We start from the raw sequence: 8,312 nt of genomic DNA, 5'->3' as shown, positions 1-8,312 counted from the left end.
CTGCTTATCAGTAGATATCCAGAGCCCTGCATGATCTGTCTCTATCCATCCTGAGAGCTATTTACAGCTGGCCTTTCCTGTAAGCAAGCTGAAAGCTTTCAAGGCACCTCTGATGAAAAAGGCATCTTCCTCCCAGCTTCTCTCCAAGTTTCTGTCCATAGTTTTCCAGATAATTGTCTGAAATAGTAATTTTTCATTATCAATAAATTCCACTAACAAATGTATTGTTTTAATTTGTTGCATTAAACGTTCTTTACTTAAACCGATGGACACAGTGTTAGCTTATTTCGCCGTGTATAAATGCCTTTTACTCGGGTAACAACCTCCATCCTGCAGCTCAAATGGTGCTCAGCTAACCATATAAATCTGGATTTTAAGCTGGCAGGAGGTAGATTTGGAACTAATGCATTTCAAACCACAATATGTTTAATATGACTGCTTTTCGAAATGTTAAACTAGGCAAAAATGACAGATTTGGGTTATATATTTTTTTGGTTATAAAACAAACCGTTAAAATGCTGCCCTTAAATAGGTGGTTTTACTTCTACAAAAGTTGTTTTCAATCTTATTGTCACAGTAGATTTTTTTATGCAAATATTTACAAAATATGTGTGCAATCACATGTAATGGGTTTAATGTTTATTTAGGAGTACCTTTTTTCTCCCACTTAGTTTGAAGAACCAGACCTTTTAATTCCTCGGTGCATTTTAAGTCAGGCTGCTCACCTTTGTTGGTTTTGGCACTCACTAGGTGCTTACAGTCTTATTGCTTTGGCTTCTGTTCTGTTTGAGAGCACCCACTCTTGTTTTGTTTGCTTTTAAATCTTCAGCAGTGCTGAAGTAGCTAACCGAGAAGCTTTAAAAATACCTGTTTAAGTCAATGCCTCTCATCTTCTGATACTTTCTTTGTAAGCGTACTCTGGATACTTTTGTAGTGAGAGTTAACCCCATTAGATCACCCCTGACATGTGTCCCTTTGGGTAGCATCAAGGCAGTGGGGTTAATTCTATAAGGCACGCTTCCAGATTCATTGTTCTCCTCTAAACCCTAGACTTTCCCTATAGAGTCTAACTAGCAGTAAGCTGCATTTCCCCAATCTTTTGCATGTGTCAGGCTTCAGGTGATTTATAGGTTCCCTGCACCTCTTGTAGGTCCCTGTGGACTGATGTAAATTGACGACTTGTGCATGGAATGCTGTCCTTCCTCTACTTTTATCATAAAATGGAGCTAAACTAGGCTTAAAACATTACTGGGGTGATGAATTGGCTGCAATTTATTGTAAAGGAAAAGATCAAGGACATTATATTGGCTGGAGTAGTTTTATGGAAGTTGGGGTGGCCAAATCTGGCACAGGAGTCAGGAACTGAATCAATACTCTAAGGAGTTAGGACTGTTTTATATGAATGACCAGAACTACTTGACTATAATCAGTTTAGCTTGTTACCATCTGCCTTTTTTTATTGCACAATATGGGTGCGAGTGGAGGACAGAAGTTCAAATATTATCAGAGTCTTGTGTTATGTTCTATGTAATGTGCTGGCAAGCATGAGAGCTTATTGTAAACATTTGCATCTCATTTCTTGATGGACGACTTTGGCAGTATGCATGTGTTTTGCTTTTAACCTTTGTGTATTTTATTGCTGATTAAAGACCAATTACTTCTGTCTAACAGCTCTGCCATTTTTTTTTTTCTAATTCTGCACAAACAGCCTTGCGGTCAGACAACCTACATTAATAACGTAAAGGAGCACAGACTTTACTTGGAGGAAAATATTATTGTTGGAATAGGGTTTTAAAGTTACTAGTTTCTCCCAAAAATGAAATACAGAATATCATTCCATCTGTTTTTACAAGACTGAAGGTTTGTTTGATTCTTATGTCCAACAAAACTTTTTGCAAATTTTTGGATGCTGTTGTCTTAGCTGATAAATATTTAAGATACTGTATTCAAATATCTGTCATACAGATCCAAATATTCAGACATGCAGTATGTATGACCATTTTAAAACGTTGTATATCTATAGTTAGATAGAAAGAAATTAACACATTTAATTTAGAATGCATTAAATTTAAAAAAAAGTGAAAGCAAAGACTTTTACATTGTAAAAAATTGCTGTTCATAAATTGCTGTTCATTTGAACTTTCTATTCATTAAACAATCCTGAAAAAAACAAGTTTCCACAAAAATATTAAATATTAATAAGCACCAAATCAGCATTAGAATGATTTCTGAAGGATCATGTGACACTGAAGACTGGAGTAATGACTGCTGAAAATTTAGCTTTGACATGACAGTAATAAATTACTTATTTTTTAACTGTATTAAAAGGGAAAAGTTATTTACATTTTTCAAGTGGATTAAAGTGGATTAATTGTGATTCTTTTATTTTAAAGTATGTTTAATGCAGTGTAAGTGTGGACTTCTGTGTTTTTGTTCTAGTATGGGTCAACACGTGACTAAGAGTTCCTGCTTTAGTTTCTAAGCTTTAATCTCTTTGTTGCTCCCTTGTGAAATAGGAATATGGCCCTTGACCTTCCCACTTCCACTTGCCACAATTTATAAAGAAGCACCAAAGGGAACATGTCACCTCTTTTTTTTCTTTTTTTTTTCATTACCAAGGACTGAATTAATGGCAAGGTGATGTTACGTTTTCTTGATGGCTCACAGGAGCCAGGTTTGTCCTGTTTACAAAACTAAATTTCTGACTCTGTTAGCAAAATACATTTTCATCAAACTGCCTTGATTTACAGAATATTTCCCCTCACATTTAGATAAAACATGCATCCGTGTTTCTCAGAAATCTGTTGGTTCATCCCACAACAACATAAGATAACACAGACATTCTTTGGAAAACAGAGACACTAATAATTCATCTTGACTAAATAACCAGTTACTTTACTGAGGCAGGACAAGACCCCCACTGTAAGAAATGCTCTCTGTTTGCCAAAGGACAACACAGACACATGGACATTTTCACATCTCATTAGTTTTTTTCTGTCTCAGAGGTTTAAACTTGGGGGAGCTGTTTAAGTGAGAAAGGACAGATGCAATCAGAGTATTCACAACAGAAGCATAAAATTAATTTGTCATATCCCATTCAGTGGGGTGTTTTGGTGGGGGGGGGGGGGGTTATTTTATTTAAAGTAACAGATTCCTTTTTATTTTGTTATATTTAAATCTCTTTAAAACTTATTTTGAAATGTTTTACTATTAATTCATGATTTATATTTTTTATTATTAAATCTTGTTTTTCAGTCTTTTCAGATGCCTTTTATATAGAGATGTTATTGTCCCTTGTCCCAGACACAGACTTTGAATCTTGAAAATTCATCATATAAATTCATCATATAATCAATACAAATTATTACATTTAAAACTATCATAATCCAAATAAATTATAGAATAAATCTCAATATTTACTGTATTGTGTGAAATAAAAACTTTATCTATTTTACTGTCTCACAGTTTTAAATAAAGTGTTTCATAAATTTTTCATAAACTTTTACTTAATAAAATAATAGCACATTTCCACATAGCTGAACAGTTTTATGTGAAACTGTTAATTGTACTGATGTGTAAACTTCATCTTAATTCAATAAGATTGTACCAATTATTGATTGTACTAATTAAGTATTAACTTTCCAAACAGCTAAAATCATGCTTTGAGTGTATATAAAGTACACTGTTGGACATGTTAAATTACTGGACACATAAAACTAGTCAGAGTGTAAAAGCAGTGTTATTAAAAGAGTTTATATAAAGTCCACAAGGCCAAAAGTTCCCATATAGTTGAAGAAACTAGATCATCTTTCTTTATTTAAACCTTCATACAGCTGATGGGTTGGATATTCAGAGTCTTAAAGGGATACTCCACCCCAAAATGAAACATTTGTCATTAATCACTTACCCCCGTGTTGTTCCAAGCCCATAAAAGCTCTGTTCGTCTTCGGAACACAATTTAAGATATTTTGGATGAAAACCGGGAGGCCTGTGACTGTCCCATAGACTGCCAAGTAAATAACAGTGTCAATGTCCATAAAAGGTGTGAAAATCGTCGTCAGAATACTCCATCTGCCATCAGACATGCAATCTGGGTTATATGAAGCAACGGGAACACTTTTTGTAAGCAAAGAAAACAAAAAAACAACTTTATTCAACAATGCCTTTGTCAACAGTCTCCTCTGTGTCTCTTCATATCACCGTATGCTGCGTACACTCTTCTTTATAAGGATGCGCTGTTTCTACATGTATTTAGTTTTGATTTGAAAGAAAACAGTGCATCCTTGTGTCGCAGCTGATACAGAAGGCATACGCAGCATACGGTGATGTGGAAAGACACAGAGGAGACTGTTGACAAAGGAATTGTTGAATAAAGTCATTATTTTTGTTTTCTTTGCTTACAAAAAGTGTTTCCGTCACTTCATATAACCTAGATTGCACGTCTGATGGCGTCTTTTATACCTTTTATGGACCTTGACACTGTTATTTACTTGGCAGTCTATGGGACAGTCACAGGCCTCCCGGTTTTGATCCAAAATATCTTAAATTGTGTTCCGAAGACGAACGGAGCTTTTACGGGCTTGGAACAACACGGGGGTAAGTGATTAATGAAGAAATTTTCATTTTGGGGTGGAGTATCCCTTTAACCTGTAAACACCTGTAAAAGTCAGAAAAATGCAGCTCTTACACAGGTCAATCCAGGAGAACTCTGAACATGCACTTTAAAAACGTGACGGTAGGAATATCAGTGTATTGAAGTTTTATGGTTTGTTAGATGGCAGAGATCAGATTCTCTCACAACATTCAAAGGACTGTCACTGAACCTGTGTTCATTCCTCTATATTTTATGTCCTGAAAAATTACACAAATCACTGGATGGTTTCCGTTCCTCCCATCCAATAGAGGGAATGCTTTAGTGGAGTACTTTTAAGGCAAAGTCTGAATACTGCAATAATGAACTGCCAGTCACATTTAGATATATGTGGCTTGTCTTCTTAATGTTATCCTTCACGAGTACATGTTTATCAGCTGCAGACGGAGCAGTAACGCTGCCTTGTAGTAAAAGAACGTTTTGAATGCTTCACATTGACGTAGACCAGGCCTACTCCTGTCAAACTCTCTCAGTCTGAGCTGTTAATTATCCAGCAACAGCTGTATATGAGCAAGCAGCCAGCTCTGAGAGGGCTAAATGATTTTACTGTGGATGTGCTGATTCCGATCTACCCACTGACCACAGTCAATACCACAACTTTAAGGTCACTGTGAAAGGAAAATATGATTTATAACAATTATTCTCTTTATGATTCCTAGTGAGTGGGCACTCGTGGTTTTAATGCCAAGGTTGGAGCCAATCCCAGGCCTTTATATCTCTTTTATCTAAGTAACGGGTTTCGTTCACTTTAACTGATTGTGCATTAGACACTGAATCTTTCCAAAGTGTACTTTATATCCCCATTTGCACTCATCTGCAAGCGGAAAGGGTAGGAAATATAAACTTTGCATACAACATCTATGCCAGTACCCAAGAACATTACATACAGGCCACAAACTGCCTGGTGCCTAAAAAGGCGAATGCTTAGATGGAAAGAAATATGACATTTCTTGGGTGGAGCTGTGCATCAAGCACTGCTATTCTTTTAAATAAAGAGCTCTTTTTGTTGGCTCTTTTCAAAGCATGGCAAAGCGCATGCTTAATCCAGCATTCCTTTAAAATGGGCTCATGTGTACAGAGTTTAGGCAGGGGCCGATATAAGCAGTTTAACTTTGAGATCCAAATCTCTGGAGCTTTGCCAGTGAAGACACTGTTAACTGTTTAAAATCTACAAAAACTGAAGTACAAAGTAACATGAAATGTAAAACTCATAGAAAAATGTAATAAAATATATCAAAAAATGTAATGTAACTAGCATTTTTTTAGAAAGGCATTTGAATTAGGTTACATGGGTCAAATTCATACCAGACTTGTCTTCTCATCAACAACATGGTCTTTATCTACTCCTCATATCATTTCATTTTGCTCATAACATTCTATTAATAAAGTATGGTTTAATCAATACTAGAAATCATGGCTTTAAAATAGCCCTAATAACTGAAGTTCTGTCATGACAACTCTTGGAGGGATTGGCATGGTAATGTACATGACAATGTTAATGTTTTTGGTCTTGGCGGAATAGATCTGCTGTGCTACTGCTGCGGCAGAGCAAGTACCAAGACTTGCTACTGCCAATACATCCACAACATGCTGCTGTGAGCATGTAGGAAATATTGCTGCTGCAAATATAACATACATGAAATAAACCCATATTATACATGAATCACCTCGTAGCAGGTCTACAGTATACAGGTGGAGCTGGGGAAGGTGGAGGGTTTCTGAAGCAAGCTGCACTGCTACGGCAAGCTATAGACATATATTTGAATGCTGAGCAGTGAGCTCATTGGCTACCAATATAGGAGAAAACCAATCAGCTGTGCCAAGTGATAATGATGTCATTACATCAGATTGAGTTAGACCTATCAGACTGCTATCAGAGTTTCATGCTAGAACTCTGTATATATTATCCTGGTAAACTACACAGAGACATAAATACTTTTCAGTGCTCCAGTGGGTAAAATGCTTGCAAATGGGAAAGAAACTAAATGTGCCACATTAATTTAAAATCAAGACGGAAAAGCTTTGAAAAGCATTCGGATTCGTCAGACATTACTTTGTCAGCGCACACGCCAATGTTACCTGCATGTAACAATGAGCACAGCATAGGCCATAATATCTAATTTGCAAAGAAATTACTTTATGAACTGGCTCTTTTTTTATCAGTAAGTCTGAAAGATTCCAAAACCAGCCTCGAATTTGCTCATGGTAGCAATTTGAATGAAAATAAATGAGTCAGTGAATCATTACTGAGTTCACTGGTGGTCGGAGCAAGATGACAATGTACCTTTGCTACAAAAAAATCAGCAATATTTTTAACTCTACTTCTACCAAATAATGAATAAAAATGTGCATTAGGTTTGTTTTTTATTTGATTTATGAATGCTCTAAAATAAGTCATTATATACAATCTATCATAATTGTACAATACTGTAGCTTAGCTAGTTTTATTGTACAGTGTTTTATTAATTTCAACACCTTTACGGTCAAAACAGATGCTGTATCTGTTGTTTCCACAGTATTTACTCACTGACACAGTCCTAACTTGAAAACTCTGGGCTTAAAGAAAGCACTTTAACAAAAATACGACTTTGTGGTGGCATTCAACACATAAATATGATCTTTCTGACATGACTCTAACACTGTATGACTGGTTGTTAGTAAGAGTTAGAGCTTTGCTGTTTAAATTAATTCCAACAAAACATTTAGAATAATGTCAGGATCACTCGAGTGACAGCATCAGATTGAAACAAATTTATTCAAAATACAACACCCTAGTTTATATTATTAAACTGCTGTCATCAAAATCCAAAAATGCCTTATCATCAAAGCAAACAGTTACTGTTACTGTGCTGTTAAAAGCAGGTAGTTATATATGCACTCAATGAACTCAAGTGCATTTTTATTGAGTGATTCTATAATTTGTCAAAAAAAAAAAATAGTTTGGTGCCTAAATGTCTCATTTTAGGAACCAATCGTTTCCTAGTCAGTTGTATTGTCTGGAGCTCTGCTGTGATAATGAAGCCATGTACAGTCAAAACCATAATATTATTCAATTCTGTTTTCTTGGTTTGCAAGCAATCTGTAATTATTAATGAGTTTGGTTTTGGCATTTGTGGGAGGACAAAGATAGAAATGATGAAAGGCAGCAGAACAGTAGAGTCTTTGTTCCTGTATGACACTAAAGACCCTGATCAATGGTTTTCCCTCCGTCACCCATTTTCTTCCACCTCTCTCTGCCTCCTTCCATCTGTTTTTCCCTTCCAGGTTCCCCTTAATCCTGCACCATACATTCCACACAGGCACATCGGTCTGTTTAAAGACCTTTATGGAGCTCATAGTCTTTGAGTTATGATCCATATTGTTTTCAGTAGCTGCAGATTCCCAGGATGAGCAAGGAGGACAGGAAATATAAAATCTATAAATTTGTTGTTGGTTTTTTTTTCTTTTTTCATGTGTAGTGGTGCTCACATTTTTTTAACCCTTTATGAGAATCTGCATTAGGAATGTGCAGTGTGTTTTATGGTCAAAACAACACACTTCCTGATCTAATCCAAATGCTCCCCTAAGGTCTCATTGGACCCATACATTTTGGCCCGTGTTATGTTTTTGGTTCTCCATCTACTGTAAATGAAAACGAAGTCTCAAATGAACTTCTGTATTT

Source organism: Cyprinus carpio, chromosome A20 (assembly GCF_018340385.1).
Source record: "Cyprinus carpio isolate SPL01 chromosome A20, ASM1834038v1, whole genome shotgun sequence".
NCBI classification, from domain to species: Eukaryota; Metazoa; Chordata; class Actinopteri; order Cypriniformes; family Cyprinidae; genus Cyprinus; species Cyprinus carpio.
This window is presented reverse-complemented; position numbering follows the sequence as displayed.